The sequence below is a fragment of the Giraffa tippelskirchi genome, chromosome 4, assembly GCF_054371585.1.
Source record: "Giraffa tippelskirchi isolate mGirTip1 chromosome 4, T2T-mGirTip1v1.2.pri, whole genome shotgun sequence".
Taxonomy (NCBI): Eukaryota; Metazoa; Chordata; class Mammalia; order Artiodactyla; family Giraffidae; genus Giraffa; species Giraffa tippelskirchi.
Genome location: NC_137278.1, coordinates 118,677,724 through 118,693,681, shown reverse-complemented (window position 1 = coordinate 118,693,681; position 15,958 = coordinate 118,677,724). Strand labels below are relative to the sequence as shown.

The following is a 15,958-nucleotide window of genomic DNA, read 5'->3' as shown; positions in this document are numbered from 1 at the left end:
ATAAGACAATCACAGGAAAAGATAGAAATGGTTTATTCAAAAACAGAAGAAGATTCAATATTTATGTACTGAGGATTTCAAAAGAAAATTTAAAACCCGGTAATGATTAAAGGGCTAGTTTTCTAAGGTAGAGAATTTATATAGGAGAACTGCAGGAGGTAAAGTTGAAAAATTAACATTGCCATGCTGATTAAGATTAGTGGGTCACTATTAGATTAGACAGTAAAGAATCCGCCTGCAATGCAGGAGACCTGGGTTCGTTTCCTGGGTTGGGAATATCCCCTGGAGGAGGACATGGCAACCCACTCCAATATTCTTGTCTGGAGAATCCCATGGACAGAGGAGCCTTGCATACTACAGCCATAGGGTCACCAAGAGTTGGACATGACTGAAACAACTTAACACACACACACGCACGCACAGGAAAATATATATGATCATCCTACTTTTGTTATGGCAACACAGCATATATTTGCAAGGTGATACTATTCCTTAGACTAAGCATTTTAGCATATATTTGGGTTGATTCATTTTATTTTACTACTGTATTTACAAAACAAGTATAACAGTCCTGGGTGTTCATTGGTATGACTGAATTTGAAGCTGAAACTCCAACACTTTGGCCACCTGATGCGAAGAGCTGATTCATTTGAAAAGACCCTGATGCTGGGAAAGATTGAGGGCAGGAGGAGAAGGGGACGACAGAAGATGAGATGGTTGGATGGCATCACCGACTCAATGGACATGGGTTTGGGTGGACTCCGGGAGTTGGTAATGGACAGGGATACCTGGCGTGCTGCGACTCATGGGGTCACAAAGAGTCGGACACGGCTGAGCGACTGAACTGAACTGACAACACTGAGATTTTTATTTGCAAAACATACATGGTTAATCAAATAACACTGGAAAATATGTTTTGTATCTGTGCCTTGAAAAGACTATATATGAGTATCTTCTTGTGTGTGTTGTATTTGTTTTCCCACACTTAGAACATGCCAAAGTGCAATTGTTTCTTTGAATAAAATTCCTTTATCTTGAGTCCTTGAAAAGAGCAAAATTATCACTAATTTTTTTTTTATCACTAATTTTTATGGCTCAAATTTTCAAGCTATCCAATTGCAATTGGAATAAATCTCATATAGAATCTGCTCCATGGGTTGATTCCTTTACAGTAATAAACAAGTCTTATGTTTCATTCTTTATGTTTGACAAGATTTAACCTGTTCTTCTTTAAAGAAAGAAAATCTGGGGCAACTCGGCTTGTATGATAAGCTGTCAAGATGAAAAATCCACACTGTAATGTCAATTTGCAGTGCTTGTGGTTCAAAGAATATTTGAGGCACATGTGATTTATTTTTCAATCACCTGAGATTTAACAAAGACTATTCCATGATTAATCTAAAAAATCGAGAGGTAATTTATTTTTATGAATTTTAGTTTAACAGCAAAAGCATATCATTTCTAAATGTGCTATTAGGAACAACAGTAAAACAACAGCTATTGAAGTATGTATACAGTGAATATTTTAAATTACAAAGGAAAAAAGGCAACACGGGGAAAAACTAATGCAGATCTCTGCTGACATTTTGGGTAGTGATTTCATGAATGTTAAATAGATGGAAGTGATGTATCACATGTTTTCAGGGCTTTATTATGAGATTGAAAGTGAAAGTGTTAGTTGATCAGTCATGTCTGACTTTTTGCGACCCCTTCGACTGTAGCTCACCAGGCTCCTCGGTCCATGGAATTTTCTAGGCAAGAATACTAGGGTGGGTTGCCATTTCCTTCTCCAGGGGATCTTATCCACCCAGGGATTGAACCTAGGTCTCCCACATTGCAGGCAGATTCTTTACCATCTGAGCCACCAAGGAAGCCCCTATTATGAGATTAAAAATCTTTTTCAAATGAATGTCATCCTATTGAGTCCTTCTAACAGAGGATCGTTTTAACGCAGATTTTAGTTATTTCAATGAACAGCAAGAATGTTAGCTGAAATGTAAATTCAACAATGTTGGGATGACTCCTATGTTTCAAATGCTCTGACACTTGTTCAACTTTGGCAAGTGATTTCTTGCAGCTTTCAGCATCAGTTTAGGAAAATCTACTTTAGAATTAACCTCCTAATATTCACTTTTCAGCTGTATTCTATTCAGAATCAAATCTGTTAGACCTGCCTTCTGCTGAGTAAGTCCTTTACCTCCTTACTTATACAATATTATTTTCTTAATGATAACACCTGTGATTACAAATCACACCTAACAAATTCTTCTTAAGGCCCTTTCCCTTGTTTTCCTGCAAAACCAGTTTAGTCTTGTTTTAGCTATACAAGCTAACTTAATAATCAATTCTTGTTAAGTGCAGAAATATTCTATTTTCTAAAGTACATATATGAATTAATCATTTTTACTCTTTCAATACAAGTATATAATCATTAAATCATTGTATGTGTTTTAACCGATATTGAAAGATATTTAAGATACAATGTTATGACAAAAGGTGAGTTAGAAAATAGTGTGTTTTATACTTATAGCCCTATGTATAAATATATTTGAACATGAGAGAATAACATTAAAATATGTTAGTTGCTGCTGCTGCTAAGTCACTTCAGTCGTGTCCGACTCTGTGCTACCCCATAGACGGCAGCCCACCAGGCTCTGCTGTCCCTGGGATTCTCCAGGCAAGAATACTGGAGTGGGTTGCCATTTTCTTCTCCAATGTATGAAAGGGAAAAGTGAAAGTGAAGTCGCTCAGTTGGGTCCGACTCTTAGCGACCCCATGGATTGTAGCCTACCAGGCTCCTCTGTCCAAGGGATTTTCCAGGCAAGAGTACTGGAGTGGGGTGCCATTGCCTTTTCCTAAAATATGTTAGTATATATATGGAAAAATCTGACAAAATACAAAAAACTTAATATTCCTTTCTTAAGTGGGTTCATAGTGAACACTCATTTTTATATCTATATATGTTATTTTTGGTAAGTGGAGTTTTGCTTTGATTTTTTATAATAAAACATGGGAAAAAGAACAGATGCATGTAAATCCACATATTCTCCACATATCTCCAGGAGATAGGATTATGGGATATCTCCACATATCTCTAGGAGATAGGATTATGGGCAATATTAATTTTCTTCTTGACTATGTTTAAAATATGTGTTTAATGAATGCTGCTGCTGCTGCTGCTGCTAAGTCGCTTCAGTCATGTCCAGCTCCATGTGACCCTATGGACAGCAGCCCACCAGGCTCCTCTGTTCATAGGATTCTCTAGGCAAGAATTTAGGTAATACAAGGTAGAATTATATTAATGGACTACAATTTTTAAAAATCCCTCATTATAGTACTTATAAAAACATCTCATTCTTTATACACATTTTACTTGTGTTTTATTTTACATATATGGCTAATTTTATTTCAATAGAATTCATTGATTAATAAACTTCCCTAACTCTGTGAACACTGTTAAATCACCAAACCAAATGAAATACATCACAGCTAAGTTATTGTCTGACTTTCTAAAAAGCTTCTGTTTCATTGCCTGGAGATTGACAATTAAGTCTTTTTTTTAAATTATATTTTTGGTTCTTTATTTAGTTTCGTTGTGCCATTTTTTATATAGGGTCACAGATAATTGACAGTAAAATAACAGTATAGCACCTTTCATATATCAGTTTAGTTCAGTTCAGTTCAGTCGCTCAGTCGTGTCTGACTCTTTGCGACCCCATGAATTGCAACACGCCAGGCCTCTCTGTCCATCACCAACTCCCGGAGTCTACCCAAACCCATGTCCATCGAGTCGGTGATGCCATCCAACCATCTCATCCTCTGTCGTCCCCTTCTCTTCCCGCCTCCAATCCTACCCAGCATTAGGGTCTTTTCCAATGAGTCAACCCTTCGCATGAGGTGACCAAAGTATTGGAGTTTCAACTTCAACATCAGACGTTCCAATGAACACCCAGGATTGATCTCTTTTAGGATGGATTGATTGGATCTCCTTGCAGTCCAAGGGACTCTCAAGAGTCTTCTCCAACACCACAGTTCAAAAGCATCAATTCTTCAGTGCTCAGCTTTCTTCACTGTGCAACTCTCACATCCATACATGACCACTGGAAAAACCATAGCCTTGACTAGATGGACTTTTGTTGGCAACGTAATGTCTCTGCTTTTCAATATGCTATCTAGGTTGGCCACAACCTTCCTTCCAAGGAGTAAGCGTCTTTTAATTTCATGGCTGCAATCACCATCAGCAGTGATTTTGGAGCCTCCAAAAATAAAGTCTGACACTGTTTCCACTGTTTCCCAATCTATTTCCCATGAAGTGATGGGACCAGATGCCATGATCTTAGTTTTCTGAACGTTCAGCTTTAAGCCAACTTTTTCACTCTCCTCTTTCACTTTCATCAAGAGTCTCTTTAGTTCTTCTTCACTTTCTGCTATAAGGGTGGTGTCATCCACATATCTGAGGTTATTGATATTTCTCCCGGCAATCTTGATTCCAGCTTGTGTTTCTTCCAGCCCAGCATTTCTCATGATGTACTCTGCATATAAGTTAAATAAGCAGGGTGACAATATACAGCCTTGACGTACTCCTTTTCCTATTTGGAACCAGTCTGTTGTTCCATGTACAGTTCTAACTGTTGCTTCCTGATCTGCATACAGGTTTCTCAAGAGACAGGTCAGATGGTCTGGTATTCCCATCTCTTTCAGAATTTTCCACAGTTTATTGTGACCCACACAGTCAAAGGCTTTGGCATAGTCAATAAAGCAGAAATAGATGTTTTTCTCGAACTCTCTTGCTTTTTTGATGATCCAGCGGATATTGGCAATTTGATCTCTGGTTCCTCTGCCTTTTCCAAAACCAGCTTGAACATCTGGAAGTTCACGGTTCACGTATTGCTGAAGCCTGGCTTGGAGAATTTTGAGCATTACTTTACTAGCATGTGAGATGAGTGCGATTGTGTGGTAGGTTGAGCATTCTTTGGCATTGCCTTTCTTTGGGATTGGAACGAAAACAGACCTCTTCCAATCCTGTGGCCACTGCTGAGTTTTCCAAATTTGCTGGCATATCGAGTGCAGCACTTTCACAGCATCACCTTTGAGGACTTGAAATAGCTGAACTGGAATTCCATCACCTCCACTAGCTTTGTTCGTAGTGATGCTTTCTAAGGCCCACTTGACTTCACATTCCAGGATGTCTGGCTCTAGGTGAGTGATCACACCATCGTGATTATCTGGGTCATGAAGATCTTTTTTGTACAGTTCTTCTGTGTATTCTTGCCACCTCTTCTTAATATCTTCTGCTTCTGTTAGGTCCATACCATTTCTGTCCTTTATCGATCCTGTCTTTGCATGAAGTGTTCCTTTGGTATCTCTAATTTTCTTGAAGAGATCTCTAGTCTTTCCCAATCTGTTGTTTTCCTCTATTTCTTTGCACTGATTGCTGAGGAAGGCTTTCTTATCTCTTCTTGCTATTCTTTGGAACTCTGCATTCAGATGGGAATATCTTTCCTTTTCTCCTTTGCTTTTCGCTTCTCTTCTCTTCCCAGCTATCTGTAAAGCCTCTTCAGACAGCCATTTTGCTTTTTTTGCATTTCTTTTCCATGGGGATTTTCTTGATCCCTGTCTCCTGTACAATGTCACGAACCTCTGTCCATAGTTCATCAGGCACTCTGTCTATCAGGTCTAGTCCCTTAAATCTATTTGTCACTTCCACTGTATACTCATAAGGGATTTGATCTAGGTCATACCTGAATGGTCTAGAGGTTTTCCCTACTTTCTTCAATTTAAGTCTGAATTTGGCAATAAGCAGTTCATAATCTGAGCCACAAGTCTGCTCCTGGTCTTGTTTTTGCTGACTGTATAGAGCTTCTCCATCTTTGGCTGCAAAGAATATAATCAATCTGATTTCAGTGTTGACCATCTGGTGATGTCCACATGTAGAGTCTTCTCTTGTGTTTTTGGAATAGGGTGTTTGCTATTACCAGTGCATTCTCGTGGCAAAACTCTATTAGCCTTTGCCCTGCTTCATTCTGTACTCCAAGGCCAAACTTGCCTGTTACGCCAGGTGTTTCTTGACTTTCTACTTTTGCATTCCAGTCCCCTATAATGAAAAGGACATCTTTTTTGGGTGTCAGTTCTAGAAGGTCTTGTAGGTCTTCCTAGAATCGTTCAACTTCAGCTTCTTCGGCGTTACTGGTCGGGGATAGACTTGGATTACCGTGATATTGAATAGTTTGCCTTGGAAGCGAACAGAGATCATTCTGTCGTTTTTGAGATTGCATCCAAGTACTGCATTTTGGACTCTTTTGTTGACCCTGATGGCTACTCCATTTCTTCTAAGGGATTCTTGCCCACAGTAGTAGATATAATGGTCATCTGAGTTAAATTCACCCATTCCAGTCCATCTTAGTTCGCTGATTCCTAGAATGTCGATGTTCACTCTTGCCATCTCCTGTTTGACCACTTCCAGTTTGCCTTGATTCATGGACCTAACATTCCAGGTTCCTATGCAATATTGCTCTTACAGCATCGGACTTTGCATCTGTCACCAGTCACATCCACAGTTGGGTATCGTTTTTGCTTTGGCTCCATCCCATCATTCTTTCTGGAGTTATTTCTCCACTGATCTCCATTAGTATATTGGGCACCTACTGACCTGGGGAGGTCATCTTTCAGTGTCCTATCTTTTTGCCTTTTCATACTGTTCCTGGGGTTCTCAAGGCAAGAATACTGAAGTGGTTTGCCATGCCCTTCTCCAGTGGACCACATTCTGTCAGACCTCTCCACCATGACCCATCTGTCTTGGGTGGCCCCACATGGTATGGCTTAGTTTCATTGAGATAGACAAGGCTGTGGTCCATGTGATCAGATTAGCTAGTTTTCTGTAATTCTAGTTTCAGTGTGTCTGCCCTCTGATGCCCTCTCGCAACACTTACTGTCTTACTTGGGTTTCTCTTACCGTGGGCCTTGGGTAATTCCTCTTGCCGCCGCCCCCGGCCCCCGGCCCGGCCTAGGCCCTGTCGGCCGCCGCGCCCGGGCCCCTGCCCGGCCTACCCCCTGTCGGCCACCGCCCCCGGCCCGGCCTAGCCCCTCTCGGCCGCCGCCCCCGCCTCCCGGCCTCTGGCCTGGCCTAGCTCCTCTGGGCCACGCTTCTGCGCCGAGCCGTCGCAGCGGCCTCGCAGGAAAAAACATTAGAAAGATTAGTTTCTCTTTCTAAGAAACATTAAAACCATAAAAGAGTAAAAAATCATATTCAATAATCCCTTGTTTAAGATATTTCTTTCCCCTGCAGAGCAATGTGCTCAGACACTTTTTTCTTATGAAGCACATGAACATTTAGATTTTATTAAATTATTTTAAAATTCTTATGTCATTAAGTGACATAAGACTTATGTCATATGTCATAAAATGTCAAAAAGACATTTTATTCCTAATTATACTCTTAATTTTTCTTCCTGTTATTGTCTTTTTTTGCCTGTTCAAACATTTCCAGTGATATTTAAGATCTCTGATAGCTAATGGTAATGTCAGAGCACATTTTCTGGATCCAAGCCAATCATAACATCTTTCAATAATGTTTATATATACCAAGCTTGCCAGCTACTTACCAGTGCATAACAGAAGATAAATGTACTACTACCAAGGCTAAAAGAAGCCAAGCCATCTGACTGCTAGCTACCTGATTTTACATAGCTGTTTGCAATTCACATCGTCATGTTATAGCAATATGATTTATTAATCCTTCTGACATTTTTTCTCTTTGACAGCTTCTCAGCTTCTGTTATATCCTTCTTGGATGGGTAAGTACTATGTACTATTCTGAAACTGTGAATCACGTTTTGTATGTTGAGACTTTGTTTTAGGCACTCAGTCTACTGAAGTGTTAACAATTTGGATTTAACCCTATCAAAGATAAAAATAGGGCTCAAAGGGTCAAGAAAAGTGAGATGAAGAAAAGTGAATTTGGAGATGTGATTGCAGTGGAGCCTTTCGATATTTTTGACTCAAAGTGGGTTTAGCTATAACTCACATTATAATTTCCACAGGCAGCCTTAGGATTTTATTGCAAAGGGAAACATATTTTTAAGACAGCTATATTCTATCATGAATATTCAAATAGTTTGATTTAGGAATATTTTTGCTGTAATATTTTGAATTTTACACCTTCTTAACTCTACTTTTACATTTTCAAATTAATTTCAAATCATCAATAATTAGATAAAGCCACCAATGCAAAGTGGTTATGTTTTTTTATTATATATCTATTAAATTTTATTTAATTGCTATTAAATTAGATTTGACAATATATATTACACACATTAAACACAGTGAAAACAGAATAAGGTGTATGTGTATGTGTAGATCCACAAACTAACAATGACAAACTCCAGGAGATTGAATTATAGGCAATCTTAATTTTCTTACTGCACATACATATGTATATACATACACACACTTGTATTTATATATACCAACACCTGGATTAATGATTTATTACGGTCAAGCTCTTGACAAAGTTGTGTTGCTAGAATCTATAGGAAAAATGAGATAAAATATTTAAATTCTATCATTCCCTTTGTCTAGTAAAAGAAACCAAGTATTTTGTTTAATGTGGACAGACACATTTCTTCATGCCAGTGAATCCAGAAGCAATTCAGGTACATAAAATATACTAGTCAGACTCACACTGTCAAACAGAAATTTACACAGAAATTTTATTCAGATGGGTACTTTATATTTTTGGATCTTTGTCTGATCTGCTGCTTAAAAATTGACATCCTGTCTTAGTTTTCTCTTACGTAAGTACCTTAATTAATGAAAATGTTGCTATAGAAAATAAAGTTGATATGGTTTCATATTACTTCCTCATGATCTAATTTAATATATTGAGTTTATAATTTTTAAAGTATAGTTATATCATGAGATGATATCACTCAAATTTTAGATATTTCAAACTGTCTTTGTCAAGTGATAAATGATGTTTCTGTTATGATTATTTAAAAATTTGAGATGAACAACTAAAACTATATATTCTCTTGTATTATTAGAAGGAATCTGTAGTCTTTAGACATTGACGTTCTTCTATGAAAGTTTTGGAGTATGATTATAGGTTTCCTTAATTACTCAGATGATTTCTATCATATTTCCTCATAGAAGTAAAATAAAGTTTTAATTCCTAAACATGTAGGGAAAAAAACAGATGTTTTATGCATTTTATGCATTTGATGCAACTAGAATCTGTTTTAATTTTAGAAAGGACATTGTTTGAGATGGCATTCTTCACCATCTTATTAGAAAGTCATAATATTTGTTCAAAATATTTTGGACACATGTGTGGCTGTTGCACAGGGGTTTACTGGATAAGGAGGGAGTTGGTGATTTTAATCTCTGTGTCTATCCGATTTCTTGTGTAATCTTTTGTCTGATATAATTTAACTCAAAATCATTGCTATTTATAGCCATATTGTGTAATTTCCAGAGATTCAGAAAACTGGTAAGTACCAATGGAGAAACAATTAAGTAATGATTAATTTTCACGTACTCTCTTATTCATTAAAAAATGGGGAAAAAAAGAAAAATTATTACATACCCTAGATTGCTCAGTTTCAATCTCTTTGCACAGTATACAATAACGTACAGTTCTAGATAACATCACAAGATTCATGAAATTTGACTTTTATGTCATTAGTCTTTATTAATGACTATCAGAGATCCTTTTAAAGTCAAAGTTTATTTTAAAATTTTCAGTAATTTAAAAGTAATTTGTTTATATTCATGTTATTAAAATGACATTTCACCAAAAACATTTCTGTTTTTACAAATGAGCACATGTTGATATTTTCTTTCTGAAGTCACATAAATATTTTGTGACTATTGCTACTGCATATAAGGTAGAAAAGTTTGGGTCATTAGTATAATAATTATTAAAATTTTTATATACATATATAAATCTGTATATAAAATGTATGTGTAAAATGACTGCTTAAATACTCCCCATAAGATATTAGACCAGAGAAAGTAGAGGCCACAAAAAGTAGCTCTGGAAGTGATAGAAACGAATTTAAAGCTTTAGATTCACCTAGTTTTGTAACACATTACTAAAGAAAGATTAATTTCAGAATATTATTAGGATGTCTGTAATTCTTTCAAAATTCAACTACATAGGGCTTCAGAATTTGAGAAGGGTCAGTGGTGCCGAAGAGGTCATAAAGATTGTTGCACTTCACACTTCACGCATAATGAATTCATGGCGCATAATGAATAGTTGGGGTGCTAATTTTCCATTAACCACTTTAAATTGTAATTAATACCAAAGTGTGTATTTTGAATCATAATAGAAACATTTAACATTTTCAAGAATCATATGTATGATGAAACCTGTGAATATTTATTTTTATTGAGGTTTGGATTTTTCCAGCATCTTATGAAAGTCAAATTTACATATCTACAATGCACCTTGTAGAACAAGTACATCTCCAGGTAAAGGAAAAGCTTACATATACTTACATAGAGGCCTGAATTCCCTGAAACTTCAAAGGATCTTGACTTCCTTTTGCATTCTCTTTTAATCTTTACCTAAATCAGTTAAGACATACACATACACAATTAGCAGACATGCAATTTCCGAAATACTTTCAGAAATGAGAAGTTGAATTATACACTTTTTGCATTTTTACCAGGGAACTTAATTGCAGTTGTTATATTTTACTTTGTTATTCTCTAGAGAATTTTAAGAGATTATAATAATATTTTAAGTATTTAATTACGGATTTCTAAAAAGCAGTCATAAACATTGCAGCATTAGTTTTATGATATTCTCAAAATTCAAAGAATGACAGAAGCCAACTTTCTCAGTCAAGCGTTATATAAATTAATGAGTAAACACTATGTGATGAGGCTATCAATGTATAAATTGTTACGAAGACCTGGAACATGAAATAAACCTCAATGCAGTATATATGTCTTCAAATCCTTCTCAAGAATCAGAATGTTCTTATTGTCAGCATATACAGAAATATGGTGGACCCATATTTTTCATATGAACACCATCTCTCTTCCACTAAAATAACTGTGTCCATTCCATGTTTGTTAATTGGTGAGGGCCCAGATTGAATCCCTTCATAATTCCAAGACCGAAATGCGACTGCTACTGCTAAGAGACGTATTATTCAGGTCTCATATATAATTACAGTTCACTGTGCTGTTGGTCAGACAGATTGGTTTAGGGTGTGTGAATAATCCAAGTTAGGTCACTGCCTTTGTCCTGATTGCTACTCTAAAAAAAAACAGAGTTGTTTGTGACCTAAAATCTTTTCAGTAATGTCTGCCAATATAGTCTAAGATAGAAATGACCTTTACCAAGATAAATCTGTGATAGTATATTTTTTCTAATTGGAAGAATCATAAATCAATTCACAAAAACCCCCACATATTTTTAAAGAAAATTTAACTGGATGAGATTGAAAGGACAGAGGCAGTATAAAATTATAAGACTTAGACTCCAGAATTTCTATGGACTGGAATCAGGCTAATAAAATGTTCAGATGCAAGCACAATTTCTTTACAAAAAAAAAAAAAAAAAGAGGCCAACTCAGAAACCAAAATCAGGGCCCAGAAAGCAAATCCAAGTATTGTGGAAAAATATTTCTAGGCAATAAGACTAAGCCATTATCAATAAACTGGCAACAGGAACCCAGCTGCATTTCAGAAATGCTATTAATCAGTGACTCTGGCTTTCATTTGATTTATTGGTTGGCCAAAAATTTTGTTTGGGTTCTTCTGTATTGTGAAAAACCTGAATGTACTTTATGGTCAACCCAATGTTTTGAATAAGAGAGTATAGAGCAGTCATCCCACAGCTGAACCACTGGTATATGTTGCTGTTTGGTGGGGAGATAGCTTGTCTCTTCAGCTCACAGGTCTTCAGACTGAGACAAACCGTACTGAAAGAATAACACCCGTAGAGCCTCATCTCTGCCCAAATCTGATTTAGACAAGATGCTGCACTTGGGCCTGAATCTGAGGCTATAATATATGAGATATTTGGGGGTCCTAAGAGACAGTGGATGTACTTTGTGTGTAAAAAAGGTAAATACTTTATGAAAAGAAGGTGGACTGTGCCTGCAAGTTCTTTGACACTCACCATTTCAAGAGTAAGGGGGCTTATGTCAGTTCTCCTAGAACCTGGACAGGACATTGTGACTGCCTTGTAAAACAGAATGTAGTAGTAGGAATGCGATGTGACTTTGGATAAATTTGCATGCAGCTTCTGCCAGTCTTTCTTGAGACATTTGCTCTGTAAGCCATCATATTAAAAAAAAAAAAAAAGCTATCCTGAGGTCACTACAAGGAGATATCAGGTGGAGAAACCATATATAGGAAGAATTGGTAACCAGCCAGCAACCCCAACTGTTCCGGCACCCATTGTTTGCATCTTTCCAGCTCTGTACCAGCTACTCAAGTGTTGAAGTCATCAAGATAACCTCATGCCTGAAACGAGACACTGTGCCACTACTGCACGGCAGACCCAAGTTAGGGGAGAATTGACTAGCCGAATCCGGTGAAGTGCTGGATTCATGAACAAAATAAATGATGCTGTTGGTTCCAGCCACTATTTTGGGCTATTAACACAGCAATAGATAATCAGAACAACAGCAATCTAGAGATTTTTTTTTTTCTTTAGAAAACTACATGAAAAACTAGTTATAGACTTTATTTTACGACTGTGGTTTAGCTTCAAGATCCCTGATAGCAGCACTATGGACATTTGGGGTCAAATAATCTTTGTTATGAGGGGTTTCTCTGTGTTGTATAAAATGTTTAGCAGCATCCCTACCCGTTTTCACTAGATGCCAATGGCATATAATCTCCCAAGTTGTGACTACTATAAATGTCTCCAGACATTTCCAGGAGAGACAAAATCTTTCTTAGTTAAGAATCACTGATTACATAAATTTAAGGAAAGAATGGAGAATGATAGGAGAAAAAGAAATCCTAGAAAAGAGTATGAACCTTTTTAGCTTAAATGGCAAAGAATTTATACCAAGTCCTCTAATAATAAACCATAGAGACAGTTTTGAAACAAGCATATTCTAGAAATAGGTGTTCTGTTTGCAAAATTATCAAATGTCCATGCTATACATACTTTTGTAAATCCATAGAATAGAGTTCAATTAAGGTATGTAATTACTGATGGTCACCTTGACTAATTGCTTTACTTGCTTCTGGCAATTTTGTATCTCTTCTTTCATGCTTCAGCTGATTTTTCATGTTATTTTCTATCGTTTCAGTAAAAACAAATAATTTTAGAAACTAATGGCTAGTCAAGAGATGAGTTTTGTCCCCCAGATAACCCTACAATTTAACATTTGAGCTTTTAAAAATACTTATCAGGAAAATTGCTAATTGATACTAATGAGCTGTGTTGTGCATTTCTGACAGAATAATGTACCTCTTCAAATTCTGGTGCTACTAATTGCATGGCAACTTACAATTCAGAAAGTAAACACTGTCAGAATATTTATTCATGGCAAAAAAAAAACGGGGATATGGAGTGAGGAGACATTAGGTTTTAGTAAGAATTCTTGTTTTCTCCTATAGTGTGAGTATTTTAAACTACTAACATAGTTCTGATTTTTTCACTTTAATTGAACCCATATACTTATGTAAGCCCCTTAAGGGGCTCTGTGTAGTTTGTTGTAAATTATTAGATTTATTTAAAACTTTTCTTTCTGAATTACAGTTGTTAGGATAATTATAATTATTAGTTTACCTTTTTTCTAACTGTTTAGTTGTCCAGAGAAGGTTGGTTGGCCAAAAAGAGAGTGAATGAATTGGTTTTGTTTCCATCTTGCACCTAATAATGGTGCCATTGTGCTATGCTCAGTCATGTCCGACTCTTTGTGGCCCAAAGGACTGTAGCTCAGTAGGCTCCTCTGTCCATGGAATTTTCCAGACAAGGATACTGGAGTGAGTTGCCATTTCCTTTTCCAGGGGATCTCCCCAACCCAGGGATCAAACCCTTGTCTCTTGTGTCTCCTGCATTGGCAGGGGGTTTCTTTACTACTGTGCCACCTGGGAAGCCCTTAATGGTGCCATTGTCTCCTAACAGTTCTACTTCAAGTTCTGATTGTCCTAAATGTGAGGAAATTAGTGCAAATTCATTTTTACAATTGGACAGTGAAAATCAGTTAGCAGAACAATGAAAACATCAGGGTGTGTAGTATACAATTCTAGGTGGTGAGAAGTACTAACTACGTGTTTAATGGGCAAAGAATTCCCCTATGCTCCCAATACATCATCATATAATTTCTGCTAGAAGTCTAAGAAAGCTAGTGCCTGATCATATAATGGACTGAACTTTCAAATATACAAGGTGTTATCTTTTTCTTGGTAATTGGCATGTCATTTTTATAAGGCATGTGTCTATTATCAGGTGACAGTTACCACTTATCAGAGGAATAGGACATTCTTTGCACAGAGCATTCAAATAGATTAAATCAATTTTCTCCTTTTTACAAACTTTACATGGTGCAATGACATATAAATTGATTTGTAAACTATTTATAACTTGTAGATGGGTTTACCTCTTTCATTTTTCAGGAAGTAAGGAATTGTAAAGCTGGATAGATCTGGCATGCCAGTACATTGGCCCTTCTGTAACTAATTTTCATTTTAATGTTGCTCTCTTTTTTGCAAGGGCAAGATGCTAAACGAGATGAGATAATTTACATTTTGTCACATTTGCTTTGAAATATTAATGTACACCAATAAGAGGACTCAAAAAGATAATATTAGGTAGAGTGAATTCATGAAACGCAGTTACTATTTAAAAGCAGAATTAGATGGCATGTTGTTTATCAAAATGGTTTCTTATCATTTATTCAAAATAAATGAACAGAGAAGTAATATGTAAAAGCCTATGTTTTGAAATGTGGCAGATTTGAGAATGAAACCTGGATCTGCAATTTTATGATTCTGTGATATTCATTTATTTTTCCAGTGCTTTTGTGTTCGCACATACCCCAAAGAGGAACAAGGTTAACTCTTTAAATGGTTTTGTGTGTGAATGAACATCTCCAAATCAATTTAAATGTTATCATTTTTAACATTGTTATGGTTTTTCAAGTAAAGGAATAATTTATAAATTATTATATGTAATTATTTAAAGTTTGACTCTAATATAGTAAGATAAATTTTCATGTGACTTATGAAAACTTAAAACTTCATATATTATTTGTTAAATATGTCAGATGATAGGAAAAAATACTGGTACTTTCCTATTCACTTTTGATTGTAGCTATCTTATTCAACTCATAACATATCTGCAGTATTTTAACAGTTTCTGAACTAGTACCTTTTGATTTCTCCTTCCTTTCTTCTCTCTCTCCATTCTTTCCTTTCTGCCTCGCTCTCTAACTCCTTCCATTCATCCTCTTTTCTATACATTTAGTGTGGATATGGCATCCTCTTTTCTATATATTTGGTGAGGATTTGGGCTTCCCAGATGGCACTAGTGGTAAAGAACCCACCTGCCAGTACAGAAGATGCAGGAGATGAGAGAGTTTGATTCCTAGGTCTGGAAGATCCCCTGGAGGAGGGCATGGTGACCCACTTCAGTATTCTTGCCTGGAGAAACCATGGACAGAGGAGCCTGGTGGGCTGTAGTCGATAGGGTCGCAAAGAGTTGGACACAACTGAAGTGATTTAGCACGCATGCACAGTGAGGATTTAATGTGTCATATACAGAGGTAGACACTGCAAACAACACTGAGAACATTGGAGCATTTGTTCCCAAGGTACAACCCCTCTGATAGAAACAGAAAAGCCATGACAAATAAGAATAATGAAATACTAACCTGTGCTATGGAAAACAAACAAAAAATCATGAGGGAGCAAGACTCTTCATTTCCCAACTTGTCTATCTCTAGAATATGTATATTTCTCTGTCTAGTGGATGTCTATC

The 15,958-nt window shown here is 36.6% G+C and overlaps 1 protein-coding gene across 2 annotated transcripts in view; it reads left to right on the top strand.

Moving 5' to 3' along the window:
• Positions 1–15,958, top strand: part of MGAT4C (MGAT4 family member C) — a 793,076-nt gene that overhangs the window by 97,336 nt on the left and 679,782 nt on the right. For both annotated transcript variants that reach the window (XR_014081448.1, XM_081587383.1), the window contains one exon: positions 7,761–7,793. The gene's annotated coding sequence lies outside the window, so the exon portion shown is untranslated. The remainder of the gene's footprint in view (positions 1–7,760; positions 7,794–15,958) is intronic.